This window comes from Carcharhinus amblyrhynchos, chromosome 11 (assembly GCF_965287045.1).
Source record: "Carcharhinus amblyrhynchos chromosome 11, sCarAmb.v2.hapA, whole genome shotgun sequence".
Lineage (NCBI taxonomy): Eukaryota > Metazoa > Chordata > Chondrichthyes > Carcharhiniformes > Carcharhinidae > Carcharhinus > Carcharhinus amblyrhynchos.
Genome location: NC_137334.1, coordinates 12,022,168 through 12,031,106, shown reverse-complemented (window position 1 = coordinate 12,031,106; position 8,939 = coordinate 12,022,168).

The following is an 8,939-nucleotide window of genomic DNA, read 5'->3' as shown; positions in this document are numbered from 1 at the left end:
GAGATAGCTTAATTAAATAGAGGTGACAAGCTGGTGGCACTTCATATATCACTCAGGAGTTTCCATATGCCCGAGGAAGCATTACAATTCATTGCCAGTGACACAAATAATTCCAAACACCCACTGTTGACTTTCAATGTGTACTGTACTCAACATAATGGCTTAGTTACAACAACTCTCTGTTTGATCTATCCCAGGATCACAAACCAGTGTTAGTGTTGTGTTTGCAGACAAGGCAGTCACAATAAAAAAAGATTAAGAGCCTTTGTACTTGCAGTTTCACAACCACCTGCTTGAAACATTAAGTGAACTAAAATGAATTAAAAGTCACGGAGAGTGATCAAAGACAGGAAGAGATGTTTTTATGTTTCACAGCAAGTTGTTCTGACCGAGGATATAAAAGATAGATAATCTCTCCCTCAATGTCAACAAAACAAAGGAGATTGTTATCGACTTCAGGAAGTGTAGTGGACAACATGCCCCTGTCTACATCAACAAAGTTGAAATGGTGGACAACTTCAGGTTTCTGGGTATCCAGATCACCAACAACCTGTCCCCACATGCCGACACTATAGTTAAGAAAGCTCACCAATGCCTCTACTTTCTCAGAAGACTAAGGAAATTTGGCATGTCCACTACGACTCTTACTGGGGGACATAGCCTCAAAATAAGGGGGAACAGATTTAGGACTGAGTTGGGGAGGAACTTTTTCACTCAAAGGGTTGTGCATCTGTGGAATTCCACAGATGGCCAGTGAAGCAGTTGAGCCTACCTCATCGAATGCTTTTGAGGCGAGGATAGATAAAATTTCAAACAGTAAAGGAATTAAGGGTTATGGTGAGCGGGTGGGTAAGTGAAGCTGAGTCCACAAAAAGATCAGCCATGATCTTATTGAATGGCGGAGCAGGCTCGATGGGCCAGATGGTCTACTCCTGCTCCTAGTTCTTATGTACCCGAAAGGGCGCCAGTGTGTGGTGACTAGAGGATTTTCACAGTAGCTTCATTGCAGTGTTAATGTAAGCCTACTTGTGATACTAATAAGTAAACATTAAACTTTAAGATTAAATATATGTAATACATGCTGAATATTTCAAAATAAGTTATAGAAAATTGATATATTCAGAGAATTATCAACTTAAATAGAAATATTGACACTTTGGACACAGAGGGAGCGCACAGCTCTCACAATTAATGTTGTGAGTAATTAGCACACACCTCACCACTGCTCTCGCTTTATGTGCGAATCACTTCAGCCACACTGGATAGAAACCAGTGAAATGTGGCTAAGCTTACGCATGGCCAACGGTCAACAAAATATCTCATGGGTCACACTCAGAACCCAGATAGGCCACATGTGGCCCTCAGACTGGATGTTGCCCACCAATGTTTAAGTAAAAGTAACCTTTGTTTATTAGTCACAAGTAAGCTTACATATCGGCCGCTGGCTCTGATATTCATCATTATGAAGTGCTTCAAAAGGTTAGTCATGGCACGAATCAATTTCAGCCTCTCGGACTACAGTTTGCCTACCGCCACAACAGGTCCATAGCAGACACCATTTCCTTGGCCCTGCACTCATCCCTGGAACCCTAGATAACAAAGACACCTATGTCAGACTCCTGTTTATTGACTACAGCTCAGCCTTCAACACCATTATTCCCATAAAACTCATCCCCAAACTCCGTGGCCTGAGCTTTGACACCTCCCTCTGTGACTGGATCCTGATCTTCCTAACTCACAGACCCCAATCAGTAAGGATAGGCAACAACACCTCCTCCACAGTCATCCTCAACACCAGTGCCCCACAAGACTGTGTTCTCATCCCCCTATTATACTCCTTATACATCTATGACTGTGTGGCCAAATTCCCTCCAATTCAATTTTCAAGTTTGCTGACAACACCACCATAGTGGGTCAGATCTCAAACAATGATGAGACAGAGTACAGGAATGAGATAGAGAATCTGGTGAACTGGCGCAGCGACAATAATCTCTCCCTCAACGACAACAAAATGAAGGAGATTGTCATCAACTTCAGGAAGCGTAAAAGAGGACATGCCCCTGTCTACATCAACAGGGACAAAGTAGAAAGGATTGAGAGCTTCAAGTTTTTAGGTGTCCAAACCTGTCCTGGTCCCTCCATGCTGACACTATAGTTTAAAAAAAAGCCCACCAACGCCCCTATTTTCTCAGAAGACTCAGGAAATTTGGCATGTCAGCTATGACTCTCACCAGCATTTACAGATGCACCATAGAAAGCATTCTTTCTGGTTGTTTAGCTTGGTCTGGCTCCTGCTCTGCCCAAGACCACAAGGAACTACAAAAGGTTGTGAATGTAGCCCAATCCATCAGGCAAACCAGCCTCCCATCCATTGATTCTGTCTACACTTCCCGCTGTCTCGGGACTCCACGCATCCCGAAAATTCTCTCTTCTACCTTCTTCTGTCGGGAAAAAGATACAGAAGTCTGAGGTCACAAACCAACTGACTCAAGAACAGCTTCTCCTCTGCTGCTGTCAGACTTTTTAATGAACCTACCTTGCATTAAGTTGATCTTTCTCTACAACCTAGATATGATTGTAACACTGCATTCTGCATTCTCTCATTTCTTTCTCTATGATTGGTATGTTTTGCCTGTATAGTGCGCAAGAAACAATACCTTTCACAGCATGTTACTATAAGTGACAGTAATAAATCAAATCAAACTTTCAGACTGTGGGAGGAAACCCACACAGAGACAGGGAGAACATGCAAACTGCACACAGACAGTGACTGGAGCCGGGAATCGAACCCGGGTCCCTAGCGCTGAGAGGCAACAGTGCTAACCATTGCGCCACCATTCTGCTCACAGTAGAGGGAGGAGGGAGGCTGCCACAGGCTCAGATACGAACATTTTGTGCCCAGTGACAGAAGTATTGACTTCTGCAGGGCTTCTGACAAGGATACTGACCCAAGCTGGGAATCGCACCCTGGTCCCTGGCACTGTGAAGCGGCAGTGCTAAACACTGTGCCACCATGCCACCTGGGATGTTTCATTATGCTAAAAAGTGCTACGTTAATAAAATTTACCATCGTTGCCCCGTCTCTCTCTGACAGTGAGCTTCTGTTCTCTGTTTCTTCTCTAGTGGATAATATAAATGCAAGGCCTTGCCTGGTTCTGCTTCGGGAACCCATGCATTATTTATGGATCCGCTCGCAGGAACCGAGATACGTGACTTTAACATGTCCAGATTTCTCCAGGAGCTGGGTGGTGGGATCTGGCAATCAAATGTTCACTTAAGCATTTTATTTTTGTCAATTAGAAGTTAATTACACTCCTGTTGCAAACAAAGGTAACCCTCATCTTCCAATTCCCCTCAGAATTGGTTCTCCATCAGCAATTGTTTAATAATAGGCTACGTTTTAATTAAGTCAAGTCAACATCCTTTCTCCCGCCTCCCACCCTGCTTTGATTTAACTGGAGTAAATTAGTGCCTGCCTTGTTGCCAGGAGCCATCGGGTAATGTGGAAACAGTAATTTGAATGGTAACGGCTAATAAAGATAGAAATGGTAAAGAAGATATAATTTGACTGCTTTCTACCCCAGGTTTTGCTGAATTTTAATTAATTCCAAATGTAATTCTTCTCCTTCATTGGGTGGCTTCTCGTGAGCTTTCTGTCAATGTGATTGGCCACACCAGAGGTGGCAGGGGTTGGTGTGTATTGAGTCCATTTCTGTTTAGGTACAAACAGGTACAATGGGGCTGTGGGTCACACAGGCTTACCCCAGTGGTGAGGAGGGCCGCTGCCACATCTCCGAGGGGCCCCCCAAACTATTTAAGCACAGTCAGGCTCTTATGAGGGCAGCCTGCGCCCCTCCCTCAGAATTAAGATACACTGGCTCTGGAGGCAGTACAGAGAAGGTTCACTAAGGTGGAGGAGAAGCCGAGTAGGTTGGTTCTGTTCTCATTGGGGTTTTAGAAGAGTGAGAGGCGACCTTATAGGATTCTCAGGGGCATTGACAGTGTCGATGCTGAGAGGCTGTTTCCCCTTGTGGGAGAGTCCAGGACCTCATCATCTCAGGGTAAAGGGTCATCCATTTAAGACAGAGATGAGGAGGAATTTCTTCTCTCAGAGGGGAGTGAATCTGTGGAAGCAGATGGCGGTAGAGGCTGGGTTGTGAAGTATATTCAAAACCAAGGTAGACAGATTATTAAAGGAATCAAAGGTTATGGGGATAAGGCAGGAATGGTGCCAATGGAGGCCACTTGGCCCATCATATCTGCATTGCCTCTCCAAATGAGCATTGTGACTTAGTGCCATCCCCCTGCCTTTTCCCTGTGCTCCACAATAATGTGAGCTCACCTGAGCTTGCTCTGGTGGGTCCCATTCATTCCTGGTGATTGTATATCACAGCCTGTACCCGATCTCTGCAAGCTTGTATTGATGAATTCAAGAGGCTCTATTTTTTTTTCAGGCACAACCATCTATGAGGCCCCCTCGATATGTCAGTCTGAGGCCTAACCTCCATTGAAGGATCCCTGTTTGAGGGATTAGTTGGAGATGGCCAGCACGCAGACACTGTTTCACTCAGTGTTAAACCCCCCCAGCAAAGTGCAGAGAAGAGAAATGACCCACCCACTCCACAACAGTTACACATGTACCCTCCCCCACCATCGTATCTCATTCTGGTCCTCCAGCCCCGAGTCCTATCCAAGGATACAGCCTGTGAGGCAAGTGACCCAACCTCAAAGGCTTCTGTTAGGCAAGCTGCCTGTGGAGGGAGATATGAGCAGGGAGTGGGCACCACAGAACATTGCTGAGGCCCCGGGGTCTGAGATCTGACACTAAGGGGCAATTTAGCATAGAATAATCATAGAATTCCGGCAGTACAGAAGGAGGCCATTCAGCCCATTGAGCCTGCACTGACAACAATCCCTCCCAGGCCCCATTCCCGTAACCGCACCTATGTATCCTACTAGTCCCCCATGGCACTAAGGGGCAATTTAGCACGGACAATCCACCTGACCTGTCCTAATTTTTGGGAGGAAACTGGAGCATCCGGGGGGAAACATATGCAGACTCTGCACAAACAGTGACCCAAGTTGGGAATTGAACCCGGGTCCCTGGCACTGTGAGGCTGCAGTGCTAACCACTGTGCCACTCAGTTTGGGGATTTTCAGAAGTATCCAAACTAACCTGCTCTATAGACTTATGATCACTTATTCTGCCACACTGTTGATTTCAGATAGTTATTAACAGGAAAGCTAAAGATTGACTCAGGGTTGACTGCAGGGTGTACTCAGGTGATCCAAAGCTAATTCTAGGCAATAGTCTCTGGCGACTCATACATCAGACAGGGTAAGGTATGTTTAATGTTCCATGTGGATGTTGAAGCATGTGGGAATTGATATCTGTACTGTTTGACATTCCGAATGTTTACAGGATATAGACACACTCCCCATGTCGGGAACAATGGAACTACAAAGGGTGTCCAGATATACACATTACTATAAGATAGTGCACAGGTACAGGAAAACAACCAGCAAGGCTGCTGGAATTACTGAAGTGTTACAGCGCAGGAAGAGGCCATTCGGCCCATTGCATCTGCACTGGCTCTGTAAATGAGCTTCATAACTTAGTGCCGTTCTCTTGCCTTTACCCTGCATATTGTTTCTATTTAAATAATTATCTCATAGAATGCCTTGATGGAACCTGCCTCCACCACACGTCCACATAGTGCATTCCAGATCCCCAACCACTCGCTGTGTGTAGAAGCTTTTCCTCACATCACATCTGCTTCTTTTGCCCATCAGTTTAAGTCTGTGCCCTCTCATTCTTGATCCTTTTGCGATGGGGAGTCATTTCTATCTATCTAGTCTGTCCAGCCCCCTCATAATTTGGTGCATCTCTATCAAATCTCCTCTCAACCTTATCATAGAAATCCTACAGCACAGAAAGAGGCCATTTGGCTTATTGAGTCTGCTCCGACCACATGGTGCATGCTAGAAAATTGCCCCTTAGTGGCCTGAGATGTGTAGGTTAGAGGGATTAGTGGGTAAAATATGTAGGGACATGGGGGTAGGGCCTGGGTGGGATTGTGTTCAGTGCAGACTCAATGGGCTGAAGGGCCTCTTTCTGCACAGTAGGGTTCTTTGATCTTCTATGATCTATGATCTTATAGATTCATAAGATAAAGGGACAGAATTAGGCCATTTGGTCCATCAAGCCCGCTCCACCATTCGACCATGGCTGATGTGCTCCTCATTTTCATTTTCCTGTCTTCTCCCCAAAACCTTTTAACCCATTCCTAATTAAAAATCTGTCTAACTCCTCCTTAAATTTACTCATTGTCCCAGTATTCACCGCACTTTGGGGCAGCGAATTCCACAGATTCACAACCCTTTAGGAGTAGTTTCTCCTCAACTGTGTTTTAAATTTGTTGCCCCTAATCCTAAGACTTTGACTTCTTGTCCTAGAATGCCCCACAAGAGAAGGCATCCGCTCCACATCTATTTTATCCATACCTTTTATCACCTTATTTGGCTCAATTTGATCTCCCCTCATTTTTCTAAATTCCAGAGGGTATAGGCCTAAATTGTTCAATCTCTCTTCTTCTCTCCAAGGAGAACATCCAAACTTACAATCGTAGAATCCCTACAATGTAGACAGAGGCCATTTGGCCCATCGAGTCTGCACCAACCACAATCCCATCCAGGACCTATCCCCATAACCCCAAGCATTTACCCTAGCTAGTCCCCCTGACACTAATGGACAATTTAGAATGGCCAATCAACCTAACCTGCACATCCTTGGACTGTAGGAGGAAACCGGAACACCCGGAGGAAACCCACACAGACACGGGGAGAATGTGCAGACTCCATGCAGACAGTGACCCAAGGCCGGAATCGAACCTGGGTGCCAGTCGCTGTGCGGCAGCAGTGCTAACCACTAATCGCGTTACACCTTTACATCAGCATGGAACATGATTTGGGAGTCTCCAGGGATTTTCCAGTCCTGTCACCAATGAAAACGGGACAGGAAAATCCTCCCCTGTATTTCCAGATGTGCTGTCACCAAGGTCCTGTACAGCTGTAGCAACATTAAAAGTGAAGGTTTATTTATTAGTCACAAGTAGGCTTACATTAACACTGCAATGAAGTTACTGTGAAAATCCCCTAGTTGCCACACTCCGGCACCTCTCCAGTGCATTCACATTCTTCCTATTGCATGGCACTCAAATGTACTCAATATTCCAGCTGAGACCTTGTGTAAGTTCAGCATAACCTCCTTGTATAACCACCCAAAGGGTGGTGAATCTCTGGAATTCTCTGCCCGTTGAAGTGGTGGAGGCTGCCTCGCTAAATATTTTTAAGACGCGGGTTGATGGGTTTTTGATAAGCGAGGGGATTAAGGGTTATGGGGAGAGGGCGGGAAAGTGGAACTGAGCCACGACAGATCAGCCATGATCTTATTGAATGGCGGGGCAGGCTCGAAGGGCTAGATGGCCTACTCCTGCTCCTATTTCTTATGTTCTTATGTTCTTGTACACTATTAAAAAACCCGCAATGCTATCTGCTTTGTTACCTGCTCTCTCCACCTGTCGTGACCTGTCTGAATGTTGACCTTTATCTCCAGAAGACCAGAAAAAGTAGTGTTGGAATTCATCCTTCAGTTGTAGAGGACAAGCTCAGCCAGTGTTTACTGGCCTTGAGGGGAATGCAATGATGGTTCATCACAATGTCCCAGGGTATAAAGAGTTAAAGTTACCAGTTCTTGCATGAACTCAGCCTTGAGTTTAGAAGGTTGAGGGGTGATCTCATGATAAGGAAAGTCTAATCTGACTGCTCTTCAGAAAACAGCAGAGGCTTGGCTAAATATTAATTGTTTAAAGATTAGCTCTTCTTATCCAAAGGAAGAGAGTTGACCACAAGTTTACCAGAGGGGCCTGCCACTGCCTAGATTGGTCACAGTATGCATTCCTGATAATTTAGCACTCTGCTTACCCGGATGAGCAGGAATCTCCTCAAATTAAATATTGGGAAGACTGAGGCTATTGTTTTCTGTCAAACTCCATTCCAAGTGACTGACTCCGTCTCCCTCCTTGTGAACGGTCAGAGATTAATCCAGTCTGTTCACCACATTAGTGTCACCTTTGACCCTGGATTGAGCTGCCCAGCTCCTTCCTGCTGCATCATTAGGACCATCTACTTGCATCTCAGTAAGATCACCTGACTTCACTTCTGTCTCAGCTGATCAGCTGCTGAAACCCTCATCTCTGCCTGTGTTACCTGTAGACTTGACTGTTCCAATGCACCCTTGGCTGCTGTCCCACACACTACCCTCCAGAAGCTTAAGGCCACCCAGAACTCTGCTGTCCGTGATTTAACTCGAACCAACCTCCAATCCCCCGTCACTCCAGTGTGCTCACTGATCAACATGAGCTCCCAGAACAGAACCATTTTGGTGTAAAATTCCCATCTTTAATTTCAAAGATCAAAGAAAATTACAGCACAGGAACAGGCCCTCCAAGCCTGCATCGACCACGCTGCCCACCTGAACTAAAACCCCCTATCCTTCTGGGTACCTTATCCATGGACCAGGAATTTCAGATCCATCCATGGGCTCTCCCTTTTCCCATTCCTGTAATCACCTCCAGCCCCACAGCCATCCAAGATATTTGTACCCCTCCAATTCTGTCCTCTTTAAAATTCTCAAATTTAAATCGCTCTGCCATTGGCAAGGCAGCATGATGGTCAGGGTGGCACGGTGGTACAGTGGTTAGCACTGCTGCCTCACAGCACCAGGGACCCGGGTTCGATTCCTGGCTTGGGTCACTGTCTGTGCACAGCCTGCACCTTCTCTCTGTGTCTGTGTGGGTTTTCTCCGGATGCGCTGGCTTCCTCCCACAGTCTGAAAGACGTGCTGGTTAGGTGCATTGGCCATGCTAAATTCTCCCGCA